At 43.2% G+C, this 9,623-nt stretch overlaps 1 pseudogene; it reads left to right on the forward strand.

The window, feature by feature from the left end:
- Window positions 1-220: 220 nt before the first annotated feature.
- On the forward strand, window positions 221-9,303 carry Snx4-ps1 (sorting nexin 4, pseudogene 1; annotated as a pseudogene).
- Window positions 9,304-9,623: the final 320 nt, after the last annotated feature.

The following is a 9,623-nucleotide window of genomic DNA, read 5'->3' on the forward strand; positions in this document are numbered from 1 at the left end:
ATTAACATGCCCAATTAAATTTAAATACCTCATCCTAACACAGGGTTTCCCTTTTTACCCTTATAAACAGCCATTTTTTTTCTGTGTCATGACCATCTCCTCTCTATCCAGAGTCAGTGTTTTGTCCTGTTCCCCTCCAGGACAAATGTCCCTTCCCCTTCTCTCTCATCCTCTATCTCCTGTCTTTGTCTCTTACTCCCTGTCCTCTGGCCCTCTGGGGTAAATAAATCTCCTTTGTGCTGAGAACTTGGTCTTGGGGGTCCTGAGCAATGCCATTCCTCTTACATTCAGGGTCCAGGGAACTCTGTGGAAGAGGAGGCAGAAAGAGTGTAAGAGTTAGAGGGGAGGGAGGACACCAAGAAAACAAGGCCATCATGATTCAACAGGGTTGGAACAAATATGAAGTTACAGAGACTGAGGAAGCATGCAGAGGACCTGCAGAGGTCTGTGCCATAGGGTCCTAGAGGTGAAAGGAGAAGTGGACACATGACCCAACCCCTAACCCAGAAGCTATCTCCATACATAGCCACTTGCCAATCCAAGGGAGTCTCACTGGGGAGCCAAACAGCACTGACAGGTGGGCTCCATGCCCAACACAAAATGAACTCCAGGGCATTTTTGGAGGCTCTCTGTCCCACAGTGTTAAGTCAAGATGCCGTTTTTGTTTGTTTTCTAGCCCACAGCATCTCTGCATATATATTATGGGATTCTTGGGTTTGCGGAGGTATGTGTGTGCTACGGGTGGATTTTGTAGTTCTCTTTGCTCCTTTTCCTGTTTCTTTGTTTTGGAAAACAGAAAGGGCGAGAATCCAGATTGGAGGGGAGACAGGGAGAAACCGAGAGGAGTAAGGAGAGGAAAACTGTAATCAAAACGTACTGTATTATAAAATATGTTTTCAGAAGTAAATGCTGCTCACTCAGATGATCCTCAAACAAAGCTAGGAGAGACACCCAGACCAACGCATGCCATGGGGAAACACAATCAACAGGAAAGAGCAACCCAACGTGATCCCTCAGAAGTGTCAGAACTCTTCAACTCCTGAGCTCCAGGCTAATGAAGTAAGGCCTGGATGAAGGCTTCAAAAGTTATCACCAAGAATTATCAGTTGGCCTCAGAGAGGATTAAAAACTAACACATCAGGGGCTGGGGATTTAGCTCAGTGGTAGAGCGCTTACCTAGGAAGCGCAAGGCCCTGGGTTCGGTCCCCAGCTCCGAAAAAAAGAACCAAAAAAAAAAACAAAAAACAAAAAAAAAAACTAACACATCAGTTAAATGCAGAAACTGGAGAGGAAGCCAACATAGAGGAAAAGGTCACCGGCATGAATAAAGCAGATAAGAAGGGGAACATCGGGGCTGGGGATTTGGCTCAGCGGTAGAGCGCTTGCCTAGGAAGCGCAAGGCCCTGGGTTCGGTCCCCAGCTCCGAAAAAAAGAACCAAAAAAAAGGGGGGTAGGGGGGAACATCATGAAGAAAAAAAACCCAGGAAGGAAATGTATTTTGAAAAAAATAGAAATTTTAGGAAAGAAAAACTCAATGGAGAAAAATACATGAAAAATATATCAACTTAGACTTGAACAAGCAAAAGGAAAAATATCAGAGATGGAAGACAAGACTGAGGAAAATTTAAATTTCAAACACGAATAGAGAAAAAATAAGACAAGTATGACCACGATGTCCAAGAACTCTGGAATATCGAGAGATCAAATAGAAGAATCCAAGTCCGAAGTGAAATCTAAAGGCATAGAATATGTAGGCAATGAAACTATAGCAGAAAACTTCCCGATCTAAGAAAGGAATAAATAGTTAAGAACAAGAGGGTAGTGAGAATTCTGGAATTGTTTCTTTAAAAAACAAAGAAATGGGAATGTACTTCTGATTTAATCCCAGGAGTGGGGATATGGGGCAGCTTCAGATTGTCCACAGTAGCTGACTAGGATTTGGCTAGTACTCTAGCGGGCGTGTGGTTTCGCCTGCTGTAGACAGTCTCTGCAATTGTGTGACATTTAGAATTCTCGTCTCTTTTCAGAGGTCATATAAATGCTAGGGTCCCAGGGGTTAGCTGTTGATTGTTGGTCGTTGATTGTTCTTGGTCATAGTTTGTTAAGTAGTCATATGCAAAGAAGAAACAAGAAGAAATTAGATACCCTGACAGCGAAATCAGACTTGCCCCAAGGAACTCTAAGCCCTATCAGCAGGAAGAAATCTAATGATGACATTGCCCCTTTCCAACCCCTGACTTTATTCAGGGATCTCTTTACTCTCACCTCGATCCTGTTTTCTCTTCAATCTAGTGTTAGGGGGGCTGAAAGGGTTAAAAAAGGTGGAAGGAAGAAGAACCCACAAAGTAGCAAAGGACAAGCTATAAATGGTGGCCCAGATGTGGACCTAGGCAGAATAGAAAGTTTAATTTTAAATGTCATAGAGGAAATGGCAGGGGACAGAGGAATGGATTTTTTTTCAAGAATAAAAAGCTTATTGCGGCTGCTACCTCTGGGATATCTCCCACTTTGCTCCCAGAGGGGGTTTTTCTTTTCTTTTCCTTTTTCTTTTTTCTATCTCAGTTCAAAAGCTAAAAAAGACAGGAAGACACTTTTTTATTTCTTTTTTTTTTTGGATATTTTTTATTTACATTTCAAATGTTATCCCCTTTACTGGTTTCCCATCCATAAGCCCCCATCCCATGCCTTCCCTCCTTCTTCTATGAGGGTGTTCCCCCACCCGACCACCCATCTCTTCCCCGCTCCCTGCCCTGACATTCCCCTACACTGGCAGGAATAAGAGCTTCTCCTCCCAGTGGTGCCCAACAAGGCCATCCTCTGCTACATGTGCATCTGGAGCCGTGGATCTGTCCATGTGTACTCTTTGGGTAGTGGTTTAATCCTGTGAGCTCTGGTTGGTTGGTATTGTTGTTCTTATGGGGTTTCCAGCTCCTTCAATCCTTTCTCTAACTCCTCCAATGGGGACCCCATGCTCAGTTCAATGGTTGGCTGCAAGCATTCACCTCTGTATTTGTCATGCTCTGGCAGAGCCTCTCAGGAGACAGCTATATCAGGCTCCTGTCAGCGTGCACTTCTTGGCATCAGCAATATTGTCTGGGTTTGGTGGCTGTATGTTTATGGACTGGATCCCCAGGTAGGGCAGTCTCTGAATGGCCATTCCTGAAGGAATGGTATTCAGATCCAAACTTTGTCTCAGGAAGACATTTTGAGAGAAAGTGTTAATCTCAAACCAACCACACTGCCTGATGGGAAGGAGGGGGCAAATCAGAGTTATAAAATCACCATCAATTTTCCCAGTAGCCATATAGCAAATGCCTGCTATCAATGAGAACAAGGTTATGATGAGATAGGATGGTATCCTATAGAAGAGATAGATCTATGCTGTTTTAATTAAAGAGGCCATGGTCTCATATGGGATGCACTCACTATGGAAAACAAATTCTAAATACCTGGGCTACTCAAAATAGAATTGTTCCCCAAGTCTGGAAGGGCTTAAAACATCCGTACTAGAAGCCAGCACTTAGTTGCAATGGTTAATATGGTGGAGGGAAGGAGCCTTGAATATTGAACAGCTAAACAAAGCAAGGGGCAGGAATATAGTAAAGAATCAGTTATTGGGTGAAATGTGGTACCCTGTTATCCAAGAACAGATTCAGCTGGATGACACTGCCACAGAGCAATGTTGTTTAGTGGCTTTAAGGGAATGGGGCAAAGTTGAGAGTCTGGCAAAAAGTCTACCTCACTTATAGTGATCTTACAAGGCTGTAGAGAAGTCTTCACTAGTTTTTTGTCTTGGTTTTTTGTTTGTTTGTTTGTTTGTTTGTTTTGTTTTTATAAAGATTAGTCTTAGCTGTGAACAAAGCTGTATCTGACCCTGATACAAGACAGGTGTTGATAGAGACCTTGGCATATGAAAATGGGGATATTGAATGTACAAACCATTAAAGGTGTGGGCAGCACCTATAGATGAGTGAATAAGGGATACAATGGATATTGATTCTCAGAGGTACCATGCTAGTATCCATAGGGCAAGCTGTAGTTAGAGATCTCAGGTCTCAAAATGCCCCGAGTTTTAATTGGGGGAAATATGGCCATTTGCAACAAAATTGTGAACAAGGCATCTCTAAGAGCAACGTTTTTCCTAAATTATATCAGAAAGAAGGCCTAGGCTTCTCAGGGAGTAGAAGCCATGTGGCAAGCATTGCCATTGAGCCAACAAGTGTAGATTCAAGAGAGAGATCCAAGGTGATTTCTTAGTGTCAAGAAACAGCCTTGGGGGCCTGGCTGGAGGCACCGAATCGAAAAATAGAAACTGTTTCAGCCAAGGAGTGAAATCAGCCTGTACGCTGTATACTATAATGGAATCCCATGAAAGTTTTGCATTGGGAATGCGGGTTTGTTTATACCTCCACAGGAAGTGAAAACCTATGGAAACCATCAAAACTGATGAACTAAGTAGGAGAGGTCTGAAAACCTTGGCCACTGAACCAAAAAGTACTTATGTCATTTAAAATGTCTCTGTTTATGATTTTCCATCATACGACACTTAAAAGAAAAGGGGGGGGGGAATGTGGTGAGAATTCTGGAGAGAGAGAGAGAGAGAGAGAGAGAGAGAGAGAGAGAGAAATAGGAATGTGCTTTTACTTTAGCCCAAAGTCTGGGGACAGGGGCAGCTTTGGTTTGTCCACAGCAGCTATGATTTGCCTCATCTCTAGGACAGGTGTGGTTTTGCCAGCCACAGACACATGTAAAATTCTGAAGACTTTTCAGGGGGTCTAAATGCTAGGGTCCCAGAGGTTGGCTGTCATTGGTTGGTTGTTGGCGGGTTGTTGGATCTTGTTGGTCACAGTTTGTTAAGTAGCTGTGTACAAAGGAGAAACAACAAGAAGAAATTGGATATCCTTATGACAAAGATCCAACTTGCCCCTAATCAGCAGGAGGAGGTCTAATGACAACATTTCCCCTTTTAGGACCCCTGACTTTATTCATGGATCTCTTTCCTCACCCCCTTTACCCTTCCTTTTCTCCTATCTAGTGTTGGGGGATTGAAAAGGTTGAAAGGGTGGAAGAAGGTGGAGAAGGGTTGAAGAAAGAAGAACCCACAAAATAGCCATAGTCTAGCTACACACATAGGGTGGAGAGCATCTGTGGACTTTGCCAAAATGTTCCCTTCATCGCTGGAGGCGCTGGGAGCCCTGGGAGATGCGCTGGTAGAGCCAATAGATGAGGAGACTGGGGAGGACCAGAAAGATGGCTCTGGGGTCTACAAGATGACAGGAGATAATTTCTGGTTGAAGAAAATAGAAACCAGTATGACAGAAGCAGAACGGGGGACCTGAAAGAAATGCTGTGAACATGAAATTAACATTTAGTGCTCACGTCATCAGGACTCGGTCAGCTGACATGCCGACAGTCAGTAGTCCTCACAAAGGCACTCTGGTAGCAGCACAATGAGTTGCAGCTATTGGGACACTTCCTTTCAGTGTGCTGCCCACACATGTGCCACCTCGGCCAGCAACGCAAGTGGAGTTCCTGTGGCATAAAGTCTCCACTGACAACATGGATCCAGACTTCTGGAGAGACTTAAGGGCGATGGAATGAGATGGCATTTCAGCCGAAGGGTGACCAGGTTAAAAGCGCTTGATGCCACATTCAGAGTGGCACCCAGACAGACTCTCTGAGCTGAAGCACTGCAGTACTAAGTTACAGTCCATGATCTCACATCCCCCCTCGAGTAAGAGCTGAGGTAGCAGAGGCACTCTATGGTGTGTGTAAAATACATGGGAATTATGGGATGGCTTTTAATGAATGGAGCGCCATCAGAAATTATTTTAAAAATGGGTGATGGACCGTAGAGTGCTAGGCATCACATGGACATGTATGCATGCTCTGGTGATGAGGTTTTGGAAGATGAAGAGAGCTATGCAGGTCAGCTAAAGGAGTATCTGTTTTCTCAGAAGCACCTCGGGCTGCCTGCATCAGGAAGCATGAGCTTATGCAGTGAGATTTGGAGAAGGCTGCTCTGGGCTTGGCTTCCAACCACTGGGGAATGTGCGAACATTCTTGTCGAAGGGAGCGACTACCAAACTCTTTGGTTGAGAAACTCCAGAGCAGAGAGAAGCCAAAATAAAGGTGCTGGAATAAATGAAGGGGAACAGCAGCTGAAGTCTAAAAGTCTGGAAGGCAGAGACTATGTGAGAAATGGATGGGCTAATACCATCTTCAAGGAACAAAAGGACCAGGACCTACCTATCGGGAGCCCTCATCATGCATATCAGCACATGCAAAAAGGAAATCCAAGTTTGCACCAATGCCAAGGAATGTTCCAGCAGGATGTAATCCTGTGGAGTGGCTATCTTCAGAGTACCCCAAAAACAGAAACGCAAGTCAAAAGAAATTCAGTTGCTACCTAATATACATAAAAAATGTACAGTCAATGGAACAAATCAGCTTTCTTTAACCTGCGTGTGCTTGTGTTTATATAACACAAAAGGATATATTTTAATGAAGACTAAATATTACAAATTAAGTTTGAGGGGACCGGTGCTGATTCCAGAACACTTAATTAGATACAACAATGGATTGTCACACTTCTGAACCAATAGCTGAATGTCAGGATGTTAGTTAATTTCCACGTGATGCTCTCAGTTCCAACTGTTCCGGATCTTTTCATGCATGGAGTCTTCCAAAGATGACATTCCCACGGTTACCTGGGAGGACCCACTTCTCTGTACCAGTCGTTTCGTTCTGCCTTAGACTCTAGCTGTTTGGCTTGACCAAGAACAGCAGAAACTTGTTGTGAATTCTGAGGTTTCCTCCCCCGTTTGTAGCTCCCCGTACGGTCTGCCTGCTCTAGCCAATGCCGTCAATGTGTATTTCACCCGCGTTTTGATAGAGTTGAAAAGTTTATACTGCCAACAATGAAGTCTCAGCATCTCAGATCCACAGAGGAATCAATACGTTCTTGTGGTCTAGGAGCTGCTATATAGAAAGCTTTACTCCCTTATTACTATTAGTCTCCGTCACTGTTCCCCTCAGCAACAGTTTTTCCTCCTTGGCTCTCTTCTGTGCACGCGGCATTTTACGGCAGGAGACATAGCATCTCCATGTGAAACGCGCACACGGTGAGCACCTGTGCTGATGAGACCTTCACCATGAGTGTGCTTTCCTGTGGCCTGGCTGTGACTTTATACAGATGAGTTATGTCCTGCTCTCTGAACGTGTGTTATATGGAACATGATCCGAAGCTGCGCACTCTTCCTGTGCTAGATTGCCGAGTCATAACCATGCACTCGCCATTTCTATTGCTGTAAAACTATACCCAGTACTGTTCAACATTTGACAATTTTTTTGCATGCTTAAAAGGTTGCTGGATTTTGTGATGTTTAGCAAACTTATAAAATAAATAGAGGTACTCCCGTGCCGATTTTTTTAAGGTTTTGGAAGGCAACTAGAATTGCACCGCAGCATAATCACAGGTGACGTCACAGCCACAGTGTCAAACTACCGATTTTAAAGGTATTAAAAGCTATAAGGAGAAAAGGCCAACTCACCCACAAAGACACCAGAGCCAGGAGGAACGGAACGATAGATTTTCAAACCCTGAAAGTAAACAACTGCTAACAAAGATTTCTAGATCCAGAAAGGCCCAGAAAGACTGTCTTTTTACATTAATGCAGAAAAAAGGATTTTTTTTTAATACAGGCACAAACTTAGACAGGTCACAACCACAAAACCACCATTGGAGAAAGTACAAGAATTCTATGCACAAATAAGAGAGAGTTTCAACCGGAGAGGCTAGGAAAGAAATTTTCATGAGAAAGAGGTGCCTGGCAAGATATAAGAGGCACGTGGGACGTGACAGGGCCAAAAAGAACACCTCCACAATACATAGTAATCAAGCCATAAAATTTACAGATTAAAAAAAGAATATTAAAAGTTTTGAGAGAAAATGATCAAGTCACGTATCAGGGTGGGCCCATTAGAACCAAGCCTGAGTTTTCAATAGAGACTCTGAAAGCCAGGAGAGCCTGGGTGGATACTCCTAAAGCTCTGAGAAACACCACCAGACTACCATACCCAGCAAAAGTATCAGTGGCAATGAGAAAGAAAAATATCTCAGGATAAAAATGTTTTTTAATTTAATTTAAAGGGGGTGGGGGGCAATTTATGACCACCGATTCAGCTAGCTCTAAAAAGGATAATCAATGGAAAACTCAAGTACAGAGGAAAGTTTTACCATAGCAAAGATGGTCCCTATAACAAACCATCCCAGAAGAGCTAATCCAAGGGGGTGGGGCAAACACCACAGCAAAATAACAAGAATTAATAGAGTTTTCATTAATAACTCTCAATATTAATGGTCTCATTTCCCCCACTAAAAAGCCAAAGATGAACAGACTGTATTAGAAAACAGTATCCAGGGGTTGGGGATTTGGCTCAGTGGTAGAGAGCTTGCCTAAGAAGCACAAGGTCCTGGGTTCGGTTCCCAGCTCCGAAAAAAAAAAAAAAAGAAAGAAAACAGTATCCATCTCTCTGCTGTATCCAAAGAGGGCACCTTACCACCAAGAATAGAAAATCACCTTATGATAGAAAGATGAAAAAGGGTATTCCGAGCAAATGGAAGAAAGAAGCAAGTATAAGTCACCATTTTCATATCTGCAAAACAGACTAAAAACCAAAACTAATCAGAAGAGGTAGGAAGGACACAGCATACTTCTTAGAGGAAAAATTCAAGAGGAAGGCTCAATTCTAGACATTTATCCACTAATCTCAAGAGCACCCAAGTTGATTAAAAAACAAAACATATCTAAAAAACAGTATACAGTTTAAAATTACATATTGGCCTTCATATAGTGAGAGTGAGTGGTTTCAATACCCCTGTAGGCAATAGACAGGTTTTCAGGGTGTTGGTTTATATATGCCCAGGGAGTGGCCCTATTAGGACATGTGTCCCTGTTAGAATAGGTGTGTCATTGTGGGTGTGGGCTTAAGACCCTCACCCTAGCTGCTTGGAAGTCAGTCTTCCACTAGCAGCCTTCAGATGAAGATGTAGAACGCTCAGCTCTGCCTGCACCATGCCTATCTGGATACTGCCCTGCTCCCACCTTGATGATGGTGATCTGAACCTCTGAACCTGTAAGCCAGCCCCAATGAAATGTTGTCCTTTGATCATGGTGTCTGTTCATGACAGTAAAACCCTAACTAAGACATCCAGTGTGTTGGTTTCAATAAAAATTGCCAGTAGATTCATATATTTGAAAACTCAGTCACTAGGATTATTTGAAATGATTAGAAGGATTGGGAGGCATGGCCTTGTGGAGGGGGTGTGTCACTGGGTGTCAGCTTTGAGGTTTCAAAATCCCATACTAAACTCAGAGTAGCTCTCTCTGCCTACAGATAAGGATGTAACTCTCGGCTATTGCTCCAGTCTGCAGGAATGCTGGCAGGAGTACCAAGATGATAAAGGACTGAACTTCTAAAATGGTAGCAAGTCCCCAATGAAGTCTTTCTCTTGTAAGAGTTGTCATGGTCATGGTGTCTCTTCATAGCGATAGAAGAGTAGCTAAGACATCCAGACAAAATCTAGCAGAGAAATGCTGAAATTAAATAATATAGTAAAT

The sequence above is a fragment of the Rattus norvegicus genome, chromosome 1, assembly GCF_036323735.1.
Source record: "Rattus norvegicus strain BN/NHsdMcwi chromosome 1, GRCr8, whole genome shotgun sequence".
Lineage (NCBI taxonomy): Eukaryota > Metazoa > Chordata > Mammalia > Rodentia > Muridae > Rattus > Rattus norvegicus.